Source organism: Heterocephalus glaber, unplaced genomic scaffold (genome assembly GCF_053883595.1).
Source record: "Heterocephalus glaber isolate CG9 unplaced genomic scaffold, H.glaber_assembly_v1.0 deba00000347, whole genome shotgun sequence".
Lineage (NCBI taxonomy): Eukaryota > Metazoa > Chordata > Mammalia > Rodentia > Bathyergidae > Heterocephalus > Heterocephalus glaber.
Window position 1 is genome coordinate 33,241,742 of NW_028258143.1, and position 7,782 is coordinate 33,249,523.

A 7,782-nucleotide genomic window follows, 5' to 3' on the forward strand; every position below is an offset into this window, starting at 1 on the left:
TTTCACCACCAGTTTATTAGAAGCAACATGGTAGGATGGGAGGCCAGGCTGCCACCATCTGCTCTCCCATGGAAGGGATGGTGTGTGTAGGACAAGAAGGTAGGTCTCTTGGAGTCCCATCATGGACCCCACTGCTAAAGGCAAGGGGTGGGTCACTGTAGCATTGCAGGTCCCCAGCTGCTTCCCAGGCAGTAGTGGGGCCTCAGGCACTAACTAGTGTGGGCTCAATCCTCCCTGCCCCTAGGAAGGTCGTGGTCATGACCTGGCCCATAGCTGGTGGGAGCAAGAAAGGCAAGTGGGAGAAGAAGGAACCATCAGGAGAGGAACCACAGGAACAGACAGAAGGTTGTGAGGGTGTAGGAGCACTCCCAGGCTGGGGGAGGACTGGCAAAGTGGCGGGCCACAGCTATATTGGGGTTGCCCTCATCAGGTTCAAGGCACTTCTGGAGACAATGCCCACTGTTCCTGTGCTCTGGGCTTGCCTTGAAGGAGTTGCTCCAGACCTTCTCACACAGGTCGGCTGGGTTGGGGAAGTAATCTGGGGAAGGATGGCAAAGGGTCTCTGCAGGGCAGCAGCTTTTCCCTTAACTCTAGTCCCAGCCTCCATGCCAGTTGGATTTGCAAGTATAAGAACTGCTACAGTAGGCCCACCACTGCTCACAGTCCTCCTGGCACAGTGGCATGCCCAAAACTCACCCCTCTGGACCCTTCATGTCCACCAGCTGGATCCAAGTTCCCAGATTAGGGGAACACTCATAAAGCAGGTGGCCTGGATAAAGTGATTCTGACAGCTTGGGGTAAACAATCCACAGTGCATCAAGCTGAAGTTGTGGAGCTGTGACACTGTGAGGGGGGCTAGCCAGGTTGTGGTGGCTGTGCAGCAGGCATTGTCCTTCCAAGGGACGCACTGCACAAAGAGCTTTGTCTTCTGGGCCAGGTTCTCTCTTGGTGGTGCTTCGCGTTCACACAGACATTGAGCAGCTTGTCCCCAGTCCAAGAGGGCATGACTGTCCACAGCCCTAGCAGGAGCTGCCACCACTGTGCTGTGGCCTGTTTTGGTTCAAAAGTCCTTCTGGACTCCTTCTAGTTAACCTAGAAATTAATAACATTAGACCTGTGGGGGAAATGTGTTCTGTAACCATTGTAATACAAAGGAGTTTTTTTTTTTAAAACAACCAGGTGATGAGTTGGAACTATTGTCTGTATAAACTCACAATAAACACATAGTTATGAGGAATTTAGGCTACAATAGTCCATTTTCATCTTAGTAATTTTAGATCCATAAGGCTTTAAAAATACTGCATATATTTTGCTTTTATTCAAGATGTATTTATTTTAAGATCAATTTAGAGTCTGCACATTTCTGGAAAAATTACATCTTTGCTGTACTTTCTTCATTTGGTGAGTTGATTAAATATAATCAATTATTAGTAACTCATTTTAATTAATCAAATATACATGAATAATTGGATTTATTAAAAAAATCAACTTTACTACTGGAATATTTAATTCTTGGATACAGTTTTGGGCTGAAACATTATTTTCATTGTATGTTAAAATACTAAATACCTTATGTGGCGCACCGAATTTAATAGTATATATGCTCAATAAAGACCACTGAAAAAAATGGATAGATGAATGAATAAAGGGCCTAGTGGCACTCACCTGTGATCCCAGCTACCTGGGAGGCTGAGGCAGGGGGATCACCAGTTCCAGGAAGCCTGAGCAACTTAATGAGACCCTGTCTCAAAATAAACTTAGAGAAAAGATCTGGGGATATAGCTCAGCACTGCCTTATCTTTGGATTCAATCCTCAGTAAATCTCCCTCCCCCCAAGAGGGATATATATATATATATATATATATATATATATATATATATATATATATACACATTAAGGAAGTTTCCCAAGAGAAACCAGAAAGGAAATGAGAGAAAAAGCCAAGCAAGGGTCTGTTTTCCAGTGAAGCACCAGCCTCAGCTTATATATGAGGCTCTGATATATATGAGGCTCACAGCTTGTCATTTCAGGGAAAATGAACTGGGAATTTATTCACAGCATGAGTTGGGAAGGGTGTTGGACACCTTGGCATCTCTGGCTCTCCCCTATAGACAGCCAAGGGCAACTAGAGGCCAAGGGCAACTCAAAGCTCAAATCTAAGCTTTCTGAAATGAGCAGTTAGCAACAAAGCACATGGACTCTGCAGGGATGGCATCTGAAGATCCTCAAGAGAGATCTGACTGGACCTCAGTGGAGTGCAGCAGTGTTTGCTCCACCTAGAAAGTGAGATGGTGAAGATTTTAAAGTGAACTCTTAGTTGATGCAATGAGTTTTCTAGCATATTATGCCATCCACTTCTTTATCTAAAATATAAATATTATTGCTTGATTAGCAAATTTTACAGAGACTATTCACAAAACAAAATATTATAAAAAGTCATCTTAGTACACCAATGGTTTAATTAAAAGTTTGTATTCTTTTTAGCATTGCAAACATTTTGCATGTCTTTAAATCAATGTGCACATACTTATTTGTAGTCTTTCTCTTTTTTTCATATTAGCATTTATAATTGTACTGGGGACTTCAAAACGGGTTAACTGGGTTATTGAGTCCACTTCTGTCTCACTGGCCCCGTGCTGCTCGTCTCTCCTTCTTTCCCCCTATGTCTCTACCTTTGGCCACAGTGGCCTTCTTTCTTTCAGGTCTTTGGAATCACCAAGACTTTCCAACAGCTCAGGCTGGACTGAGTTCCCCTTTCTTTGAATGTCTGGCTCCATCTCAGTCCGTACATCTCAGCCTAGAAGTAATCATCAAAAGGTACCCCTTTCATCTTTCCTTTCTTACATTTTAAGCTCTGTAAGTACAGAGACTATCATTTGCTTACTACTGTCTATCTACCTTGTGACACAGTAGTAGCCCAAAATAGCCCCAATAATATTTGTGGAATGAATAAAAGACAAAAGATGGGACTATTCAGTGATATGATTTTTTTTTTGCAAATACATTAGAACTTTGACCTCTAAATGGTCATTAATTTCCTAAAAAGTATCACTGAAATGTTACACATTTAGTTAAACTGCACTCTCATTGTCCAAAATATTTTTGAGATTTCTGTATTAGATTACTCTTCAGAGTACATTTTTTGAATGTCCTTAATAAGGATAAATTATATCTTTTTTTGTAAAAATAGCTGATTTTATTTAGTGGTCAAGTCTGAAGCATAAAATTAATATTACTGTTTTTGATCATATTAAAAGTTATATGGCTGATGTTTTTTTTCTTTTCAAAGGTTTCAAAACTAGTCTAGAGAATTTTTCACCTCAATATTTTAGATAAGATGATATTCAAGAGTGATATAATTGGAAATGGTACGTGGTGTCTTTAGGTAAAGGATAACACACATTTGGACACCCTTTTGATTTCTTGTTAAAAACAAATTTCAGCTTCTTTACTTTAGAATTATAAATTTTCTTGAAAATAATTAAGCTGAATAACTTTTAACATGTCATGTAATTGTGATCATTATTCCAAATAAATAGCACCCTCAATTACTTTGAAAATCTAAATTATGTTGATCTTAAGTGCATAAAAGGAAAAGTAAGATGTAGATTCTCTAGAACTGTCTCTAAATGCAATAACACAAGGCTAAATTATATTAATTGAATAAAAGGCTGTCTGTTTACTGACAAGTTGACTTCAAGCATTCATTTTAGATAATAGAATTTTACTATTTTAAGTGTTTGTATTTACATTGCTGAGAAGAACAGAAAAGGAGAAAGTAGGTTTTATCTTAAAAATTGTGTAAATATTTGGCAATTATGATTATCATGTCTTTACCTTTAAAGTGGTTTTATAATTATCTAAAAATAATTTCTTGGATTTCAATTCTAATCAGGGTAAATGTTTGCCTTTGGTAGATGGTTTTCACAATTAGGTTTTTTTTAAATGAAATAACAAAGAATTTTAGCTGGTACTAATTAAAATTATCCCAGTTTCTTAATGAGTGTAGAAAGAATTGAGTCTTTCTTTTAGTTTATCCAATAAACTCATTAGGAAACACTTTGATGCTTATATATGTCTATATTTTTTCCTCATAGTCCCACTAGTCTATGAGTAACTCTGTGCTGTACAAACTTTTTGTTTATTTTCTTGTAAATATTTCTTGCTCTGTTGAAATATGTGCTTTGGTTTGAGCAGAGGCTTGGGGAAGGCAGACAGGATGGATTAATTTGGGATTATGTTTTGCCAGATGGGAAGGATGAAAGGAACCAAGGACAAAATAGCTTAGGATATTGAGATAGAATGATTGCTATGTGTAGTGGTGTGATCTCAGTTTTCTGAGAGGGTAGGGCAGCAACTCAGCAACTTAGCAAGACCTTGTCTTAAAATTTAAAGAAAGAGGAAGGGGTTAGAATTGTAGTTCAGTGTGAAGTTCCTAGGTTGAGTCCCCAGGACCACACATACTCACTCCCCTACACACACACACATATGCATGCAGGGGCACACATGCACACACAAAGTATTGTTGAACTTCTGAGCTGAAGCTGCCTGTGAGGTTATCGACCAATTGTGAGATAATTATGTAAACTTACCAGAAGAATGGGAGTTTGGGGGTATTTATTGAGACATTTGAATACATTGTCTGAGTTATTATCACTTTTTGGTAATGACACATTTCAACAGTACGTCACTGGGAATATGGAAAGTAAGAGAGCCAGTGGAGTACAGATCAGGTGGTCAAAGGATGATAGTCGACAGCACTGGCTGAGTCATCCATGTGGGAATTGGAATCACACAGGAAAATGGCAGGGCTTTGGAGAGGAAGACTATGAATCTAATATCAAACTTTTCATAAACAGAAGTGTGATAGGTCAGGAGATAGTAGACAATAGCCATAGAGAGAGTTGGGTGATAAGTAAAGAAAGGGACTTTCCTGGAGACTCCTACAGTAAGTCTCCAGTCCCCACCTGCCCAGTGTGCGACCCAGGCCTGAGAAAAAAAATACACTAAGACAGAACTAAGGGAGAGAAAGCAGGGGCCAGGACCACCAATGCTGGTGTAACTGACAAAGGCACTGGCTAGTCCCAGGCAGTGACTTTTATTGGCAATCAGGTGGGGTAAAGGCAACTTGTGATTTCTATGGAAATTAATGTAAACAAGGCTCATAAAGGACAAGACAAGGCATTCTTGAATTAGGAATAGAATAGACAAAATATATCATTGTAATTAGAGCACTGTCCTTCTAGTCTGAAGATTTTAGTTGTGTGGGAACAGAATTTGGGTACAAGTTACTCTGAGTTTGGCATGTAGGCTTCGGCCAGACTCAGTTCTATAAACAAGACAATTGTGGGGTTAACTCTTCACAGCGTGCTTTGGGCATAATCAATATTACAGTCCTCTGCAGGACTTTATGGATTGGTGGAGGAGTAATGGTTTGGAAGTGGTGCTGGAGAATGAAACAGGTGTGGCTCCTTTTCTCTTGCCTCTGTACCTGGGATGTGGAAATGATTCCCACTGAGAATTTGTCCTGAGGGATGATTCAGGTTTCAGTCAAAGCTGACAACACTTGGCAAAGAATAAAGACAAGAGAAATGTGTTGATCCCTGTTTCAGTCCTCATCTAAGCAGTGTGTGGGTGGGATAATAGGAGCAAGGAGTTGAGCAAAAGTGCAAAGTGGTGTGAGGGCAGAGGGTATGTGGAACATACCCCAGGTGAGAGAGTTTTTATATTTAAGGATATGCCCAGGGGAAAAGGAATGAGATGGAAGGCTTCTGACAGTTCTGTGGACAGAGGAGTATTTGGGATTTTACTGAATTCAGTTTAGAAGGGGACTGGTCTTGGACAGATTGAGGTGCAGCCTTAAGGAGTGGACAGTGGCATCGGCCAACTGTCCTTGACTGGATTTATGATTTTAGAGGTAGAGGGGAGAGAGTAGATCACTCCACAACTGCTGATAGATTCAGCCTAGCATTTGGCCTGCAGCTGGTGTCGCAGTCCTGTCCTCAGTGAATGTTACTAACAGAGAATTCTTTCCACTTTTCTACAGGGTCTCTAATGAGCATGTACTACTTGTAGAAATAGGGAAAATATTTAAAATAAAGTTAATTTATTAACAAATGTTGATGAATGGCCCCTAGGTGTTAGGGTTTGCCAAGATGGGAATATAAAGACAGATAAAATGAACTTTTTGCTCTTAAGAATCAGTCAGCTTAGTAGAGAAAAGAATAGTGTGATAGGAGTCTTAAACCTAGGCCATTTCTATCTTAGAGATGAGTGTGGAAAATAGATGCACTACTTGAGAAATTTATGCTAAAAATAAGCCACACCCCCTTTTTAGCCCTGGTGTCTTTATAATCAATAGCATTTAAATATCCACAAAGTTTTGTTTGTTCTTCATGTCACTGTGTCATTGCAGCCCTAGAGAACCTTCTTCAGAAGGGTCCTTAAGTTTATATAACATTGTTGTAAAAATAATCAAATGTTGAGGAAAGATATTAAATACTACATTTTTGTGATATAAATAAAATCCTTTCAAATTTAAAAAAAGATCTTGAGCTTATTTATGTGAAATAATTTTAAAAATAAAGTTTTATGTTTGATGTGGTCTTGCCATTCCTGATTATATTTCCCTCAGGTCTGGACTCAAATCACTTTTTTAAAGTAAGGCCATCCCTGGATCCCTGCTGATCCTGGTTTAAAATAACCCCCATAACTTTCTCAGATTAGATTTTCTCATTAACAATCATCGTTATCTTAAACATGTATATCTTACTTGTTTATTCTATTCATTGTTTTCAGTCTTCTAGGAAGACAGAAATTTTTGTCTCTTTTATTTACTACTATACTCTCCTAGAGCAGTGCTTGGTATATAGAAGGTACTCAATAAATGCATTGAATAATGGAATTAAATTCTCTCCAATTGTCCAGACTGTTCCAACAAACAGTGATAACATTTCTTTACAACTATTTAGAATGCACAAGATTGGATATTATTTTTTTAAAGAAATTGCTCTTTCTTTTCTATTAGCAAATGGAATATGGAAATTTCATGCCACAATATAAATACATTATGAATTTAATATCACTTTTTTCATGTCAAGTATTCTAAAACATTGAAGATGCTTTCATATATATACTGTACATACACTGTTGGAGGAGTCACTCTGGAACTGGACATCAGCGACTTGGATATCATTAGAAAAGGCCACACTGGTCACAAAGAGCATCCATCACCCAATATACAAAGAGAGATTCCCTACAGCTTGCCCAGAGCTGCATTTATCAGACCTTTGTTCTGGCCTATGTCTTCAGTCTCCAACCTACCCACTCTTACTTATGCCTTCTTTCAGGTTTTCTTCTTGATACCTGGAACATATCTCCAGCTGCTCCATCATACCCTTCTCTGAGGCTCTATCTGGCCACTTGATGATGTACCCCCTCGAATGCAAGCTGTACATTGTCTTGGAGAAGCCAATGCTTTGTCCCCTTGGGGCTGAAGGGTAGGTTTGAGTTACCCAAAGACCTTCCTAGCCTGAGAGATAAAGAGCTGTGCATCTATGGCACACTTGAGACTTATTCACTACTTACTTGCTTAGTTGACAGCTCTGTGTAACCTAATCTGAAACTTTCTATTTTGATAGTCCTTAATACCAGTGTGTATAATAGTAGCTGTTTAGATTTCTGTGGATGTTTCCTTCTTTTACAGTAACATCAGGAGAAACCCTAGATTGTCTAATATATATTTGGAGCTCCCTCAAGTTGCCATTGGTTTTATTGCTGCT

The 7,782-nt window shown here is 39.0% G+C and overlaps 1 pseudogene; it reads right to left on the bottom strand.

Annotated features, from left to right (window-relative positions):
- Positions 1 to 314: 314 nt before the first annotated feature.
- LOC101720120 (sperm-egg fusion protein Juno pseudogene) lies at positions 315 to 7,227 on the bottom strand (annotated as a pseudogene).
- Positions 7,228 to 7,782: the final 555 nt, after the last annotated feature.